Source organism: Canis lupus, chromosome 24, assembly GCF_011100685.1.
Source record: "Canis lupus familiaris isolate Mischka breed German Shepherd chromosome 24, alternate assembly UU_Cfam_GSD_1.0, whole genome shotgun sequence".
NCBI lineage: Eukaryota > Metazoa > Chordata > Mammalia > Carnivora > Canidae > Canis > Canis lupus.
The window spans coordinates 30,504,001-30,522,437 of record NC_049245.1 but is presented as its reverse complement, the minus strand read 5'-3'; the positions used below and the strand labels follow the sequence as shown (position 1 = coordinate 30,522,437).

At 45.8% G+C, this 18,437-nt stretch overlaps 1 non-coding gene across 20 annotated transcripts in view; it reads right to left on the bottom strand.

Moving 5' to 3' along the window:
• LOC119865668 overlaps window positions 1-18,437 on the bottom strand; it is a 235,930-nt gene that overhangs the window by 122,852 nt on the left and 94,641 nt on the right. For 2 of the 20 annotated variants that reach the window (XR_005377880.1, XR_005377878.1), the window contains one exon: window positions 16,931-17,026. The exons of 17 other annotated variants lie outside the window; for them this stretch is intronic. This is a non-coding gene — a transcript (uncharacterized LOC119865668). Of the gene's footprint in view, window positions 1-16,930; window positions 17,075-18,437 lie in introns of all 20 variants that reach the window. One more of the 20 variants, XR_005377882.1, reaches the window with a different exon arrangement.

Here is an 18,437-nt window from a genome sequence, read left to right as displayed (position 1 = left end):
ATGCTGATAATTAGAGGCTGCATGCATGCCGAAATAATCATAAATTTGGCTGAGATTTTCCAGAGGAGGATGATGGAGAAGATACCAAAATCATGTGGGTGGTAAAATGCATGCATGTACCCATCCCATGCCTGTCCTATCTCAACCCCTATAATAGTCTATTCTTTATGCCTTCATCTCAAGCTAGGGCTTTGAGGGCCTGGAGATCTGGGGAGGGGTTTTCATATCCCCTTGGTGAGAAAAACATGTGAGAATTTTGAAAGAAAGTTAAATCCTGGTTAAACCTCAGGTCTGCCACTTACTTCAAAAGCATGTTGTCTCAGCTCTCAGAGTCTCCATTTTGTCATCTGTAAAATGGGTTCAAGTCCTGACCCTATTACTTTACTCACTATATTAGCACCCAGTAGGTGTTTCAGAAAATGTGAGCTCCCTTCTTTCACCCCAATTGCTGCCCGAAGGCCAAAAATTAAATAGTTCTTGGTGGTGACACTCTTGGGTAGTAGCCATTTCAAATATTCAAACCTCTTCCAACCTAAACTCGATGGGGATCAGGATGCTTGACCTCCCCAAAGCAGAGATTTCCTTCATATCTTTCTGTATCTCACCAAGAAGCAGAGTGCTATGCACCTCTATTCTACCCCAACCCCATCTCCATACCTGACCCTTAAAACAATAGCTGCCCACATCCCAAACACTACATCCCATCTTAAATATTGTTGAATAAATACAATGACATATGAGAAATCCTAGGCCCACAGATGTCAAGAAACTTGCCCAAGATCACACTACTTTCTTTAACCCAAGATCACATGGTTGAGTGCAAAATCCACGCAATTTTCATGTTTCAATGACATGTAAACTTGTTTTCACTTAAGACTTCTGATGTATTTTTACTTTTAATTCTGCCTCTCTTAAGCCAAAATTTATGGTCTGCAAATGGACCCAAAAGGCTTCTGCATTTGCCAAGGTCATTCTCTATCTGTCCAAGGAGGAGCTCTGCCCAGGGGTCTTTATGTGCAGATGCTGTCCCCAGTGATATAGCTGTGAAGAAATTTCCCCTGGGGCATAATGGGCTTCAGGGGTCAATGCTGTTGTTCCTGGCTTTACACTGCCTCTTGTTAATGTGCTAACTGCCTCCCAAGGAGAAAGCCCTAGTCCAAGTGGTTGATATTGCATTATGCTCTCGAGAACTAGAAAGCAATTCACAGTGACAAGGAAAACAACAACAACAACAACAGATGATGTTAGGAAGCCAGTGGAGCAGCTCCATCCCTCATGTTTTCAATTGGGCTTCCTAGCAGGAGGTAAACAGCAGGTCCTTCTCCCTGGTTGTCCCCACCCACCCTGGAGCTGATCTGGGCCTCCACCCTCCCATCAGACACCGCAGAACCATCTTCACCAGCCAGCATCCTCCTAAGATATATGAGCCTTCTTGATTTCAGAAATAATTGCATGCCCCTGGTAACAGGTCTCTACTTCCTAAAACCTTTCATTAAACAAGACGACAAAACATCCCATTCAGGGCTCATGGTTCAAGCTTAACAGCATTTGACCCAAGCTGCAGTTCATAACTGGGAGGCAGGGACAGAATGTTGGCTTATTAATAATGCACCAGCTATCGTTACCAGACCACCAGAAGATCAGCACACTTACTGGGCTGCTTTGCTCACTACCATACACATTGCTTTTTACCCTGAAGCAACACAAAAGATTTTGCAAAGGCCTAGGCAGTTTTCCAAAAATGTTAAGAAGCAAGCGGTCTATAGATTTTCACACTAACTTAGTAAAGAGTTTGTAATTACATACATGTGTGGTTATTTGATTAAAGGCCATCTTCCCTAGTAGGCTGTGAACTTCACAAAGACAGGGCTGGTGCCTGTTTTGTCTGCATTTGTTTCACAGGAGGTACTCGATTTACGGCCTGAGTAAAATGAATAAAAGATATACACAGAAAGGGTAGAACTTTCTAACCTGTCTCTCTATTCACCACTCAACCACAAAGCATGCTGGGAGCCACTGGGAAGGAAGACTGAGTTTAGGGGAGCTCAACCAGCCCTAATGATTGGCCCCATGAGGTCAGCAGCCAGAATCATAGTCTGAAGGGGGTTATTGTGAATCATCTCTTCATAAGGGCTCATGTTGATGGTCCCAATGGAAGTAGGAGATTTATTTCATGATGGCAATGGCTAAGAGTGAGTGGTTCAGTGGCCAGAGAGGCCTATGTGGACACTGAATACATGAACAATCTTATGGTGTCAAGGTCTATAAACTACACGTATAACACGAGTTGCCCAAATGAGCAAACTCCATCCATTTCCCAGCAACTATACCCATGAGAACAATCCTCTACCCAACCAAAATCTCATTCAACCCCGAGATAACAAATTTTTGATTCATCTTATCTTTCCATGTCTGGCGTTCTCCAGTAGGAGCCTGTGTGGCCATGGAGTAGAATCAAAATCAGAGAAGAGGATGTTGGGAATTCCAAGCAGAAGGAAGCTTTAGCCTCTTTGCTGGTTGCCTTTCTCGTGGCCCCTAATGCTAAACTGCCTATCAGTACTGGACTTCCACCCACCATCACTTGCAGTTCTTTGTCTGGGGACTTTTTCCCAACTACCAAAGCTCACTATTGCCCATGAAAGTGGAAGGCCAGGAGGCATTCAGCCTCCCCACTGTATTTTCCCACTCCCCGCTAAGGTAGTCCTCAATCAACCAATGGAAGTCAGTGTATAAATACCCCAATTCTCTCACCCTTCCTGTGGGAGAACTCTGAGGCATGAAATTATATGGGTTTCAAGACCCTCTCCAGTGGGTTGAACTTCAGCTACCACAGACTGGATGACACGGCTTCTACCTGCTGCCTTCCCTTCCCAGTCTCTTTGCCACTCCATCTTTGGGATTAGCTCCCAAACTACCTGCACCTGAACCCTTGCCTCAGGTTCTCCTTATGGGGGAGCCCATGTTAACACAGGACTGTGTATATGCAGGCAGGGAGAAGTGAAACAGGTGGCAAGCTTGGGGAATGCCAGCATTTGGTGGAAATGGAACAGAATACTGAATGGAACAGGGGAACTGAGGTGGGAGGAGTTGCTTGGAGGCAATCATGGGGGGCCTCCTGTACCTGGCTAGGGAGTCTGGTTTTATCTGAAGAGCAATCACCCTCTGTTATCCGAGGAGCTAAGCAGCACACATCCATGTGAGAATGGCTCTTGAGACCAGAAGGGATCCAACATCATCTAATGATGCCCCCCTGTCCAATATTTGAAAATCCCTCCCCCAGCAGCCTCTTATCTCCTCAAATGCTCCCAGCAGATTAAAAGCTTATGCTCTTGACTGGCTGATTCAGCCCTGCCATGTCTGACTACTATTACCTAACTTACAGGAAGTTCTAGAAATGGCCCCCTTGTTTCTTAAAGACACCTAATTAGGGATCCCTGGGTGGCGCATCGGTTTGGCACCTGCCTTTGGCCCAGGGAGTGATCCTGGAGACCCGGGATCGAATCCCACGTCGGGCTCCCGGTGCATGGAGCCTGCTTCTCCCTCTGCCTGTGTCTCTGCCCCTCTCTCTCTCTCTCTCTCTCTCTCTGTGACTATCATAAATAAATAAACTTTTAAAAAGACACCTAATTATTCTCCCATGTGAAAATCCTTCGACATATAGACCATGTCTCCTCCCTGATTCTTCTCTTCCCCAGGTGCAATCTCTCTGATTCCTTTCTACATTCATCTATGTGACAAGGTCGCTTGTCCCTGTTCCATCCCAGGCCTGTCCTCCTCATGTACACTAGACTCTCAGCTTTGAGAGTGATACTCCAGGTGGGTCTAATCAGCCCAAAGAAAAGGAGGCTTCCTCCCTGGCCCAGAGGAAACTACTGATCAAACCCTACTTTTAGTCCTCCATTCATTTTTTTCATTCAATATATACTTATTGCCTACTCATCATGTGCTAGGCACTGTTCTAGATGCTGGGTATAGATCCATAGATTTTTTTTTAATTCCCTGCTCTGACAGAGCTTATCTTCTAGAGCAGGGGTCAGCAAGCTACTCCAAATCTGGCCGGCTGCCTGCTCTTGTAAATAAAACTTTATTGGAACAGAGCCATACCCATTTGTTAGTTTATGAATGGTCTGTTTTCACACTACAACAGCAGAGTTGAGTAGTTGTGATGGAGACCATAGAGACCACAAAGCCAAAAATGTTTACTATCTGTCCTTTACAGAAAGTTCCTGACACCCATTCTAGAGCATCTACCAGAATGTTAATTCTGAAAATCCAGTAACAGAGTGACAAAGTCCCTGCTCTCAGAGCTTGTATTCTAGAAGCCCAACCATCCACCAGGCCCTGTTTAGGACACTTGGGATCCTGCAATGAGCAGTTAAAGAATCTTCCCTCATGAAATATTCTAGAGGGTTTATAATGTGCCAAGCTTTGAACATGGCACGGGTACAGAGGCAAACCAGACTGACAAAATCCTTACACCCACAGACTTCCCAGTCCGGTTGGGGACAAAGCAACAAACACACAAAAAACACGGCTTTCAATGGTAATGCATGCTATGGGAAATTAAGCAGGAGCCTGGATGTCCCTGCATGGACTGCCAGTTTGCACTCCCCAATCTTCTCCCCGTGCTCTTCTTTGGGGTGCAAAGGGAGACCTGGTGTGGAAGTAATTACGTTAAATACCAACTAGTTGGGCTGGGCCTTTGGTCATAGACTGTTGAGCTGCTAAGGGAAACAGAGTCAATGCTATGGGTCCCCCAGGGGACCAGCTTTGACCCCCAAACCCCAAGGAGGCAGTGCCCATAGATGCACAACACGCCCTGTGCATCTTCTCATCTCCTCCTTTCAAAAGAGGACAGCTAGATGGGTGTGTGTCTGCCTCCGACATTAATATCTACTGCTGTGCTTAACTAAAGTATTTTGTATACAAGTTCCCCTGCTCAAGCGTTCCTTCTAATTACATTTTCCTTTTATACTGTGTTTTACACTCCTGTGAGCTCGTGGTGAGCAAGGGCCCCTGGGGTGGCAGGGAAAATAAGGCCTGGCTATTAGAGGGCTCCATGAAGTGGCAGCTTCTGCATCTTCTAGGCAGGGGGGAGAAACAGCCCAGAAACTGCAGGGCACCAGGCCAGACGCAGCACCAGCACCAGAGGACCTGGCTCTGACATGGCTTTGTAAGGTTAGGAAACAGCACTGACTTTGTGGGGGGTGCAGATGCTCCATCCAGAAACCTGGAATGTACTGGAAAGTTTCTGTTGCTCTGTGGACTGAGGAGCCACCAGCTGCTCCACCACAATCTGACTTCCTTATGCGTGCTTTGCGTTCATTCAACAAATTGGCGGTGGATAGGTACCCAGGCACAGTTCGTTCGTTCTTTTGTTCTCTTTCTTTCTTTCGCTCACTCACTCACTCATTCATTCATTCATTCATTCATTCATTCATTCTTCCAGCAAACATTGGCAGAGGGTCCGTGACGTGCCAGACTGCTGGAGAGACAGACAGGGACAAGGTCAGGGTGGATCTGACTTGTCAAGGAAGGAGATACAGGGCAAAGGAGAGGGAAGGAGGAGGATTGCTGGTTTGCATTCTTAGCAGGATGGTGGTGGTGTTCACTGAGACAAGAAACCAAGGAAAGGCCTACATAATGGGGGTGGGAGGGTGAGGGGCAGGTGGACATGATCTGTGGAGTTACCTGCAGTAGAAGTACCTGCGGATATCCCAGGAGAGACATTCATCGGGTAGCTGGGAGATGAGCCTGGGGCTCCACGGATCTGGCCCAGTACTCAGAGCAGGCCAGAGAGAGGTTGCTGGGGTCCTGGTGGTGTTACCATAGGCTGGTTTTCAGGGCATCTAACTTAATTGAAAACCAAAGGTAGTGATTACCTTGGGCTTCAACAGAAGAAGCAAGTGGGATCCATCTGAGAGGCCACATTTTATTTACATATATAAACACATAATATATATTTACATTTATATATACATTTATATATATACACACATATATATGTACACACACACATATTTACAACATTGAATGCAGGGGGAGAAACAGCCCAGAAACATTAGATGCATTTATAATACACTTATATATATAATGTCCCATGTTTATGTCTATAATGTCTGAGGCATCACTGACCCTATGCCAATGTTTACTGGAAGACAGAATGGGTGGGTGGATGGATGGATGAATGGGGGCCAGTGCCTGGATATATCATAATAATAATAATAACCAAAGCATTGATTGAATATTTACTATGTTCCAAGCACCATTCTAACTACCTGACATACATTATCTAACTCAATCTACACACACACACACACACACACACACACACACATATATATTCATCGGTACTGTGCAGCCAGGCTATGTTCCAAGGGCTTTATAAATATTAACTCAAATGTTCACTGCAACCTGATGATTAGCTAATATTACTCAATTTCACAGACAAGGAAAACAAAACAGAGAGGTTAAGTGACTTGCTTACAGTCCTCCAGCTCTTAGGGAACAGAGCTGGAATTCAAACCCAGGCAGTCTAGCTTCAGGGTCCTTGCTCTTACTTAGCTGCTGGGCTTTTGCTGCTTCCCCACACCAGTGCAGCTCTGGCACAAAGGCACCCAAGCCCCAGGCCCAGAGCCAACTGGGCTCACAGGAGGGGTGCTGTCCTCTCCTCTGCCCCTTCTCCTGAGGCCCCTTCCCCGGTGCCCCTCTCTTTAGACAAACCCGAAAGCCCTTTCTCCCTGCCTTCCTGCTCACAAGCTGGGGCCAGAGACAATCCCAGAGCCCCGGGCTCAGCAGTAGGGACTGGAGTCTTGGCAGCAAGATGTCGGCTCAGTGTCTCTGTGTAGGCTACCTCCTCCAGCTGTGTTAGATGTCTTCTAAAATAGACTTTTCTATTTCAAACACCCCCACTTACCACTCGCTGCTCATCTTTCAGCACAGCCACCGTGTTTCCCTGTCATCGTAATATGCTGCTTAGACTATCACAGACAGGCTGACTTTTTGTGAAATAGCAGCCTCTTGAGAGAGACTTTTCTTTCCTTCTTTTAATTATGCCATTTTCCAGCTGGCCTTTTTCTTTTTGAAAGGTGAGCCTCGGATTACTGACTGTTCAACTATTAATTTCCACGTTTTGATCACACTTATCGGATGAAGGCAGAAAGAGCCTTTAGATGATCATGCAGTTCCACTGTCTTACTTTGCAAAGGAAACAACTGTGTCTCAGAGAGGGAGATTGGCTCATCTGAGATCACACAGCCAATTAGTGGTGGACTGGGGCGGAAACTTGAACCAGTTAATACAGCAGTGTGGGGATTTAGAAATAGGAGTAATAATTCATATTTATCACAGCATTGAGGTTTACAAAGCATAATTTAGCTCTCTGAACCCTCTGTCCTCTACTGAGTTACATGCCTTGTCATCTCATGTAAGAAGGGAGGACCCTCTTCTCTTAAAGCCAGCTGTCCACTCCACCCACATCTGGAATTCCAAGTGCTCTTATTCTATATGAATGAAACACTCACAAGGACATTTAAAACTCATCAAAAGTCAAGGAGCACTAATTTGAGAACCATCTGGGAGTGTCAATTCCAGAGTAACCCCAAGGCTAATTCTGCAGCCTAGACTCCTCTGTCTCCCCAAACTCCTCCTCTCCCTCCTCTTACTGGGGTCTGTGTTTCCCATAGGGGTGGCAGGAAGGGACTGAGCTTGCCCCATCAAACAATGAAATCTCTTTCCAACAGAGACCAGCATTAATAAACAGCAACATTAGAAGACTCATAGAAAGTATTTCATTCAACCCTCCCACTTTATAGATTGAGAAGGTGGGACCCAGAAAAGGAAAGTGAATTGCCCAAGATCACACTGCTTTGAGACAGCAAAACGTGCCTGGACCACTTGTCTCATGTTCTCTATATTCTAGACACCCAACATCAGCCTCTAGCTAAATGCTACCTTGAGTAGGACTTATCTTTTGTCCTGTTAAATAAAAATTATTCCATGGGGAACAGCCATAAAACTGTAGGGCACTAACAACTCACCCACCTCGCCCCTCCATTGTCCAACTCAATCTTGGCTGCACAGCAGAATCCTCTGTGGCATTTTATAAACATCCAGATTTCCAGGCCCATCATAGGCTGAATGGATAAAAACACTAAAGAATGGGGTCCTGGCATCTGTGATTGTTCAAAGCTGCACAGGTGATGGGAACAGGCAGCCAGGAACAGGCAAGACTGGTCCACCTGATGGCCAAGAATCACATCAGCAGGTCTGAATCATTGTGACTGAAATGGAATGTAACTAATTATATTTTTGAGCTTTAAAAGCTTAATTCAAATACAATGAAAACATGAAGTTGACAGAGCAGGACAGATTGCTGACCAGAGGAGCTCTTTCAGAATCACGCCCAATTCTGGAGGGTAAACCTGAAACTTCTCACTCACCACTGCTTGCAAAAAAGAACACATCTGACCACATACCCATGAAGTCATAATGTGTCTCGCCAGTAGAAACTGCAAATGGTTGGGTGCATAAAGGGCCATTTTCTTTTCATATTGCAAATTAAGGAAAATAAGTGGTAAATAATAAAAGTTATAGGTAAAGACTAATCTCAGCCCTCCCACACGATCTTCCCCTTCATTATTTCTAGCTCTTGCTCCTGAATGCCGATCTGTCCTCAGATCAAGTGTAAAGTCTAAGTGCTAAGTCAAAGTCCTTTTGAAGGACAAGTTTCCTACAGAAGGTGGAAGGGCACAATAAAATGCGTAAAACAAAACAGAAGTCCTAATGGGACTCAGAAAAAACATACTCTGCACCCAGGCTGAGGGGAGACAAGGCTGCAGGGAGCTGGAAAGCATCCTTGAAAGGAACAATTCAACAAAAAATGCACACCTGATGAGAGAAGAGACAGGATAGAGTCACTTCATCCAAAAACTGGAGAAGGATAATAAAAATCAAGAGGTTTTTCATGTGTTTTAAGAAACACAAGACAGTAAATGTTCAGGTTGTCCCTGATATGAAAAGGGGCACCTGCTCTGTTACAGTGAGAGGAAAAGAAAGGTAGAAATAAGCACAGGCTCGGGGCAGAATGCTTTTGGGGCTCTGTATCATACTCATGGCTTCCACATTTACCACCTGCTCCTGATTCAACCAGCAGCCCAACTACATTGATGAGCAGTTATAATTACCCCCATTTCGAGAATGAGGGAAATGATGTTTGGAGCGGTCAAGGCCCTCCTGAGATCCCACAAGCTTGAGGTCAATGCAGCCAAATTTCAATCCAGGCCCCTGTATCTTCAGGTAGAGAAAGATCTTTCCACTGTGGAAGCAAAGGTCTGCTAGGACATGGGGAAAAGCTGGGAGGGAGTTTAGGGGGAGTTTCCTTTACCTGAGTGTGAGCCATGGACAGCTGGCTCCCATTGGAGTGGGATATTACAATGGAAGTTTCTCTAGCTGGGAATATCAGAAATATTAGCTTTTAGCATTTCTAGCTAATAAATGGAGCTGTATATGAAGATCAGCATTGATTCACCTTCCCCTTGCTTCCTTTCTGTGATTATTCACACTTCTCCATGTGTCATTGTTTCAAACCTGGAACAAACGGTTTTGCCTCCTCTGAGTTCCTCACCATGCCTTTATTCTGTAGGGAATCGGGAGTGGATTCCCTTCCTGTCTGTAGCTCTACAGGCCTCAGGGACAGAGTCAAAGTCAGTTGTCCAACAGTATCAGAGGCTGAGACCAATGCAATGGATGGGGTGGTCAGAGAGTCAAAGCTCAAGGAAAGGCAAAATCAGGAAAACCAAGGCTCACGCACCAGACACTGAGCAAAAGGCTTTATCTACATGGTGTCATTTGGTTTTCATGATAAATCCATGAAATAATGTTATCCCCCATTTCAGAGCACGGGAAAGTTAAGTAACTTGCCTGAAGTCATACAGTAACTGTCAGAACCAGGCTTTGAACCCAACTCTGACCTGAAAGGCTGTGTTATTTCCACACTACCATGCCTTTCCAAGAATGAGCAAGGGGAGGCAGTAGTCACCAGAACCTAGAGAGAGAGAGTGTTGTGTGGAGGGGGCCCACTGAGCTAAGACCCGGGCGAGACAGCGGAACTAGGCAGGGGAATACAGAACCCAGCCCCACTGTCCTCTTTCCCTGCTGGTGTTGGCCAACTGAACCCTGCTGGAAGCCTGATGACACAGTCTATATGGGTCAGCCTCCCAGGCACAGAGCTGGGTAGGGAAGGGTGAAGAGGGGATCTAGAGGAACAAACAGAAGAAATCCACCCTCGCCTATGGAGAGGCAAAAGCCACAGAGAGATCTAGAGTCAGATGGATGGAGCAGGTGTGGGGTCTGGGCTTCAGAACCCAAGCAGTCACGGACAGCTCTCTTTGATAGATCTGACTGCCAAGATCCCCTTCCAAGAGTTCAGGGCCCACTCTGTGGTTGCAGGTTCAACTGTCCTCAAGATTCAGTTCCCTGCCCAGTGCCTGACACCTGTTTATCCTCCTGCTCTTACTACCTTCAGAGGACACAGTGGTTATAAGCAGAGGTTTTGGCCTAGATTCAAATCTTGATTCTAGGGATGCCTGGGTGGCTCAATGGTTGAGTATCTGTCTTTGGCTCAGGGAGTGATCCCAGGGTTCCAGGATTGAGTCCCTCATCGGGCTCCCTGTGAGAAGCCTGCTTCTCCCTCTGCCTATGTCTCTGCCTCTCTGTCTCTCATGAATAAATAAAATCTTAAAAAAAAAATTCTGGTTCTACCTCCCGCCAGTTGTGTGATCCAGAACAAGTGACTGAGCTGCTCCCTGCCTCAGTTTCCTTCTCAGCAAAAGGGGCACAAGAATAGTGCCTCCCTTAATGGAGTGCTATGAGAAATGAATATAGTAAATGGTTAACACAGTGCCTAGTGGACATAAAAATTATTAGTGATGACCACGATTATTATCCTCCCTTGCAAATATTTATTGAGCTTCAGGGCTCTGTGAGCTCTGAGAATTGTTTGCAATTAAATGCCCGCGTGAGAATGTGCCAGTAACTCTGGCCAAATACAAGTAGACATGGTCATGGGCAAGTATACAGTGCCTCTGAAGAGGGACTCGGGGGCTCCAACCATAAATCAAAAAGAAATCAGAGGCTGAGAATAGTAAGTTAAAGGCAGTTGTTACAAACTGTAACTGGAATGTATACGAGCTTGGAGGAGTCAAGAGCAAAGGATGGATCCCAGCCTCCCTCAGCAGCTGCAGGTGAGGGATGTCAAATGAACACAAGCGGCAACCATGGAGTTCAGCCAACACTCCACCTGGAAATGTTTTGGTTTTGTTCTGCACCCCAGAGCCAACTAGTCCTTCTAGGAGCACTGAGAGACAGCATTCCTGGGCATCTCACAGAGACATCTTTGCTAATGGTATCAGTAGAGCCCATTTGCATAGAAGTAGCTCCATTTGCATGAATCACTACAAGAGCAAATGGAAACAGAATGAGATAAAACCATAAAAATAAGTTGGCAAAGACTGTTAAGAGGCTAGACTGTAAGAATTGTTATCATGCAGGCTGACATATCTCTGCAACTGGTGTCTCCAGGGAAGCAGACTGCCAATGTCCCCACCAGACCAGCAAGGTGGAAAGGGTACACTTCACCTTAGGGCCATCTCCTGGAGCTGGCTGGAGGACTGAGGTGGTGGGCTCTGGGTTAGCTCTGTACGCAGCAGAACCAAAAAAAAGTGGAGTGGGTTCAGAAGGGAGCTAGGTCCTAATCAGATCACCAAAATAAAGTGAACCAAGTGTGGAACCAAATGAGACAGGGTCCAGCAGTGCAAAGAGAGAGCAGGTTCCAGACCCCAGCCATGTCTAGGATGGGAGCAATCTCTGAGTCAAAGAATGGGCCTCCTGGTTCCTGTCTTCCAGTTCCTGTAACCATGGGCAAGGATGTGCTAGGAGAAGGTAAAGGGGCAGGGAGCAAACAGTGACCAGGCTGATGTGTTACAGCATAGGCCATTGCATGAATTAATTAATTAATTCATTAATTCATTCATTCATTCAGCAAATGTTTATTGACCACCTACCCTGTGCCAGGCAAAGGGTATTTCAGGCAAAGGGTATACAGCCATGAAAAAATGATTCAGATCCCTGCCTTAATAGGGCTCACTTTCAAAGGAGAAAAAAATGAATGGGAAATATCAGAAAGGGAGACAGAACATGAGAGACTCCTAACTCTGGGAAACGAACTAGGGGTGGTGGAAAGGGAGGTGGGCGGGGGGTGGGGGTGACTGGGTGATGGGCACTGAGGGGGGCATTTGATGGGTTGAGCACTGGGTGTTATTCTATATGTTGGCAAATTGAACACCAATAAAAAATAAATTAAAAAATAGGGCTCACTTTCTGGTAGTGGGAGATAGACACAAGCAAGTAAACTAATAAATATATCATTTCAGGAATGATGAATACAGTGTGTTATGGAAAAAGAGCAATGAGAACAGGGGAGTAAACATATAAAGCCCAGCCTTCCCCTTTCCTTCCCTGGCTCAGCTCACCTGCCAGGAAAGGAAGTATCACAGGGCAGGGACTCCACTCTAGGGTGCTGCCTGGTGGAGGTGTCCCCTCACTTTTTGATGGATGTCGCGTTTTCTCTTTCTTCTCTCTCCTACCCAAGCAGCAGGGATCCTAACCACCAGAAGCCATCTCTCAGAGCAGACCTGGCTGGTCGCCTCTCCCCTCTTTCTTTGCTTCATGCGCCTTGAGCAACAAGGCACTCTGCTAGGCAGAGCTGGCTCTGCCAGGACATGTCTGAACACCTCCTGGTCTCTTCTGGCTTCTTTTCTACATGTGACCCTAGCACACAAAGACCTGAGGCTCAGATTTGGACACAGTGGGGACAAGGACTGTGGTGACAGCCCACTTCAACCTGACATGGTCCAGTCCAGCTCATCAGCCATTTCCTGCTTTGGGTGTGGGGGGCCAAGACTAGTCAACAACAACATGGTGATTCCTCACCACTCAGCTATGGTCACCTACCAACCAACCACAAATCTCGGTAGCATACAATGAGAAGCGCTTGTTTTGTTCATGCACCTGGGAGTTGGATGGAGGTTCTGCTAACCTTGGCCTGGTGTGGCTGAGTTAGGATGGCCCTAGATGGGTAGATCTAAGCTGAAGGTCAGGTATAGGTTTGTTCTACCCTGTTCCCAGTGTCTCTCCTCTGCCTCCGACCAGTTGGCTAGCCAGGTGTATTCTTTTCATGTTGATGGCAGAGGCACAAGAGGGCAAGTAAAACACCCAAGCCACTTTATAACCTGGGCTTGGATATGACACAGTATGAAGTGGTCAGCTTCTGCCCACACGCCCCTGGGCCAAAGCAAATCCCATGTCTGAGCCCCAAATCAAATGGCAGGGTCCTGCATCCATTTTTATCAGAGCAACTACAAAGTTACCTGGCAACGGGCATGGTTAGAGGAAGGAGCAAAGAATTAGGACCAAAGATTCTCATGCACACACCTCTCCTGGGAACATCCTAAGGAGTAGAGGTACAGTCTAGGGAGAAAGGGACCTTACCTAAAACATCCATCTCAAAGCTGAGCTCACCTTTGACTAAAGATAGCCAGTAAGGAAGCTGTTGACTCCTTATTAAAAATTTTTTTAAAGCCAATATGCAGATCACTGAATTCTATTTCAGAAACCAATACTGTACTGTATGTCAACTAAGCAAATTTTCAATTAAAAAAAAAAAAAAAAGCAGCCCACATTCACTGGTCTGCATTTACTCTCTGCTAGGTACCATTCTAGATGTTTACATGAATAAATCCATTTTAATCCTCATAAAAATCCTTTGAGGATAGCTTCAGGGACCATCTTCACTTTGCAGATGAATAAACTGAGGCACAAGAAGGAAAGTAAGTTGTTCGAGGTCACACAGCTAGTAAAAACCAGAACTAAGATGGGGGCCCTGGGCATCTGTCTCCAGCACTCACCCTCCTATGCATAAGCAATACTGCCTTCACCAGAAAGTGTGGCCTGAGTGCACATGTCCCTGGTCTGTCCCGTGTCTGTCTTTTCATACAATCTCAGTGGATGATCACAAACAGAAGAGGTTTTAGATTAGGGGCAGGGGGCGTGCAGGAGCTCAGACTAGGACAGCAAAGGGAAGAACTAAAACAGGAATTCAGGCTTCTTGGGGATCCAAGGAGGAGTCCTATGGGCAAGAGCAGAGCTGGGTGGGCGCCAGTGCCTAGAAAGAGGCCCTCAATACTGAAGAGAGACTTGACTTTATGACTTTGCACAGCTGATCTCCGCATCCCTTGTCTCCCTAAATTTGTGGGACCTGGGGCTTCTTGTCAAAACCCTGCTAGGAGTAAGGGCAGGGGGCAGGCTAGGAGCTGCCAGGAGTGGGGATGCCCTGGGGTCACATCTGAGGCAGCTCATAGCTTTGAGTGGTGAATAAAGAGACAGGGAGACAAGGATTCCCCAGAGGCACATGCTGGTTTCTATCCAACAGTCACTCACTTCTATCACTCCTCTTGTTTTCTGTTATGATAAACAATGATAACAGCTTACTCAGGGAGCATTTTATAAAAGACAAGACATTTTCAGACACAGGGATTGCACGTTATACTCACAACCACCCTGTGTGGGAACCAGCACATCTTAAAAATAAGAACACCAGGGCTCAGAGGGTTCAAACGGTTTATTCAGGATCACACAGTTCATTAGAGGAAGTGGAATCAGTACCTTCACCCTCTTAGTCCTGCACCATCCTCACATATTTCCCTGGAAGGAGGGAAAGCAAAATTACATCAGGCCTTGATCTCTTAAGAGAAGGTGGTATTTTGTCTCTATCAATCATTCACACTTTAGTATGATGTATTTGCAGTCCCCTCCTGAGAGTAAAAGGATTGGGTGCACGCACTGGAGAGATGCTACAAGGGCTCCATCAAGGGGTGGAAGAGAAGCAGTGCAGCGAACATGAAAACAATTTCACTCTGTCTCAATTTCTCCCTCCTGTGGGATTCAGCTGGAGCCAAGCTAACCGAGATTCATGACAAGACAGAAGATGTCAGATGAAGACATTCAACTAGGAATGATATTATGATCATTGAAACCCTTCTAGATGCTCGGTGCTGTGCTGAGCTCTTGGGAGGCTATGGTAAAGAAGCACAGATGCTTACATTCCAGGATGGAGAGCAGCAATAGATAAGCACACAAATAAGAAGGTGAAGTACAGTGGGGGCTAGAAAGACAAAGACATATCCTAAAGGACAATTAGTGTCAGAGTGGCAGAGTGGGGTTACTACTTTGGGTTTTGGGGAGTCAGAGAAGACCTCTCTGAGAACGTGTCATTGGGGTAACACCTGAACAAGGAGAAGGTGCCATGCTTCCCAAGATCTAGTTTACTGGAAGAACAATGTCAGGAGCCCATGTAAAAAAGTGACAATGCCAGCAGCAAGAAGAATGGTGGCAGCAGGTGCTAATGCTTACACGGCACTTGTGTGACAGGCACTTGCTCTAACTAGCTGACACACGTTATAGCATTTCCTACTCAATCACAATCCTATAGGTAGGCATTACCACCAGCCCTACTGGACAGATGAGGAAAATGAGGCACACAGGGGTTAAGTGACTTATCCAACAGCAAATAAGAACCAGAAGGAAAGAAAGTTGCTAGGTGGCTGTGGTCCAATCCCCAGGGTCCCAGCACTGAGTCCCAAGAAGCAAGGTGATCAAAGAGCCCAGGGATGAAGTTAGGGTAATTGGCAGCATTATGCAGACTGCGTGCAGGCCTCTCATTTCTGTCACCAAGCTCAATGCCAAGAGACCATCTGAGCAGCGGCACCAGAGCAATCATGTGATCAGATGCATGGGTTTGGCACCAACACCCCATGGATTTTCCATTCAGAAAACATTTGCAGCACAGGACTGTGTGTGTATGGGGGGAATGGGAGGGGGGGCTAGTCAGCCACATACCACCCACTGCTGATCTCATTTTGTCTATATATAACAGAGTTAAGAAACCCACAGGTAGGTGCATTTTTATTGCTAAAGCCACTTTCTGGTCTACTTGCTCCATCAGAGTGATGTGATGACCCGAATCCAGCCTCAGACATGGTGAACTTCAATGTGTCAGAAAATCAAATGGCTCATGTCAAAAGATCCAGGCAGAGGACCTTGCTTCACCACAAGCAGGCAGGGATGTTTGCTCTCTTACAGACCCCACAATCCCCTTCCTGCAGGCCCTGACCTCAGCTAAAATTGTTATCAGCCACCTCCCCTGCTCCCGTCCCCTCTCATTGTTGCAGTTCCAGTCATTAACAGAACACATGTCACACTGTGACATTACAGGACTTGGATAGATATTGTGGGAGGAAGGAGAGGGGAGGGGAGGGAGGTCCAGGCTGAAGGGTATGGAGAAGGACATTACAAAGCCTGCTCCTAAAGAGCTCAGGACTAATGGGACATATGGACACACATACATGTGAGGATGACCAAGGACGTAGTATCAGAGCCAGCAGCAACTTCTACTGGGGAGGGAAGAAAAGCCCTTTGATGTAAGTCTTGAAAGGCAAATAGGGGTCTTCTGGGTGGAGAAGGGAAGGATCAGGCACCTCTAAGCGGAAGTCTTGAAGCACATAGGCAAAAGCAAGACACATAAAGGAGCCCACTACACATATAGAGAGAAGACTGGGGTACCCATCAAGACTGCAAATGTCACCATGCTTGATTCTTCCTCCAAAGTTGAAATCTCAGAGCACCTGATGACTCCTAATAGCCATCTGCTGCCTGCATCCAGACACCAGGCTCAGACATTTTTGCCTTAGAACACTTTTTAGCTTTGTTCTTGATTCTGGTCCCCACTGCCACCACTGCCATTGAAGCTCATTCATCCACGGCCTCAGTGCCAAGCCTTTCTTATTACAACAGCCTGCCTTCTGGTTCTTCTCACCCTAAATTTTCCACTCCGATGACTTCTTCATTTCTGAGCCAATTTTGGAGAGTTCACTGGCTAGTGGTGATCCAAGAAAGATGACTCTTGCTTCAGCTAGAACCCAAAAAGCCCACCAGAAAATGAATTAGAAAAGAAGTAAATCTGTAAAAAAAAAATCAGAGAACCAAGGAGCGGAACACAGCTGGGCTGAGGACAGAGGCAGGATTAATTCATTTACTCATTCATCATTCAACAATATGTGGACCACTTACTTCAGAGTAAGTCTCTGCTCTGGGCCCAAGTCATGAGATGGTGCAAAAAAGAGCCCTCAAAGCCTGCCGTCCCTGCCCTCATGGAAATGTGAAGAGATAGCCAATTAATCAAACAATTACACAAATAAATCTAGTATTACAAATTGTGATAAGCCCTAGAAAGAAAAGTTCAAGGAAGCTGTGAGTGCTTACAGAGGTGAGGAAGGCAGTCAAGGAAAACCTCCGAGGATGGTACACTTGAACTGAGATCTGAAGGGTAGGTTAACAGGTGAGTGGGGGAAGGAGCAGTTGCATGTATTAGTTAAAAGAGCCTAGGGGTAATCACATTTGGATTTGAATCCTGTCCCCACCAATGGTTCATTTGGAGTAAATTATTTCACCCTTGCATGTCTTGGTTGCCTTGTATATAAAATGGAGATAGTAACTGTATTTACCTTAGAGATTTGTTATAAGATTTAGTAAGACAATAATGAGTATGATACAGAGTAAGGGCTCTGCAAACAGTGGGAGTACCAGTAATAGTTGCTGTGGTCATAGTGATGCTGATTGCAGTGATGCTGCTGGGGATGATAATAATGGGGAAGGTAGTGATTATGGGGATGGTCCTGATGATCATATTGATGATGGTCATTATGAGAATGGTGGTGGTGGTAATGAGGAGGAGGACAGTGATGACCATGAAGATGACTTTTGTGCTCACAGCAATAGGAACAACTATGCAAGTGCCCTCAGGTTGTCTGTGCCCACAGGATAGAAAGTGTTTAGGAGAAGAGCAAGTCATGTCTCTTAAGGGAGACACAGGCAGGCTCTGCAAAAGCCAAGTTACGGACTCTAGATCCTAAGCTTCTTTAAAATGTAATCAAAGAGCTCTAAAAAAAGAGATCCAAGAATGTGCTAATACAATTGACCCTTAAACAAGATGGAGGTTATGGGCACTGATCCCCAGTGCAGTCAAATATCTGCATATAACTTTTGACTCCCTAAAACTTCACTACTAACAGCCACTGTTGACTGGAAGTCTTACCAATAACAGAAACAGCTAAAACATATTTTGTATGTTAAATAAATTACATACTATATTCTCACAAGCAAGAGAAAAGAAAACGCTAAGAAAATCACAAGGAAGAGAAAATACATTTAGTACTATATTTATTGAGAAAAATCCACCTGTGAGTGGACCTGCTCAGTTGAAACTCTATTGTTCAAGGGTCAACCATACAATCATCTGTGATGACACAGATTCAGTTAAAATT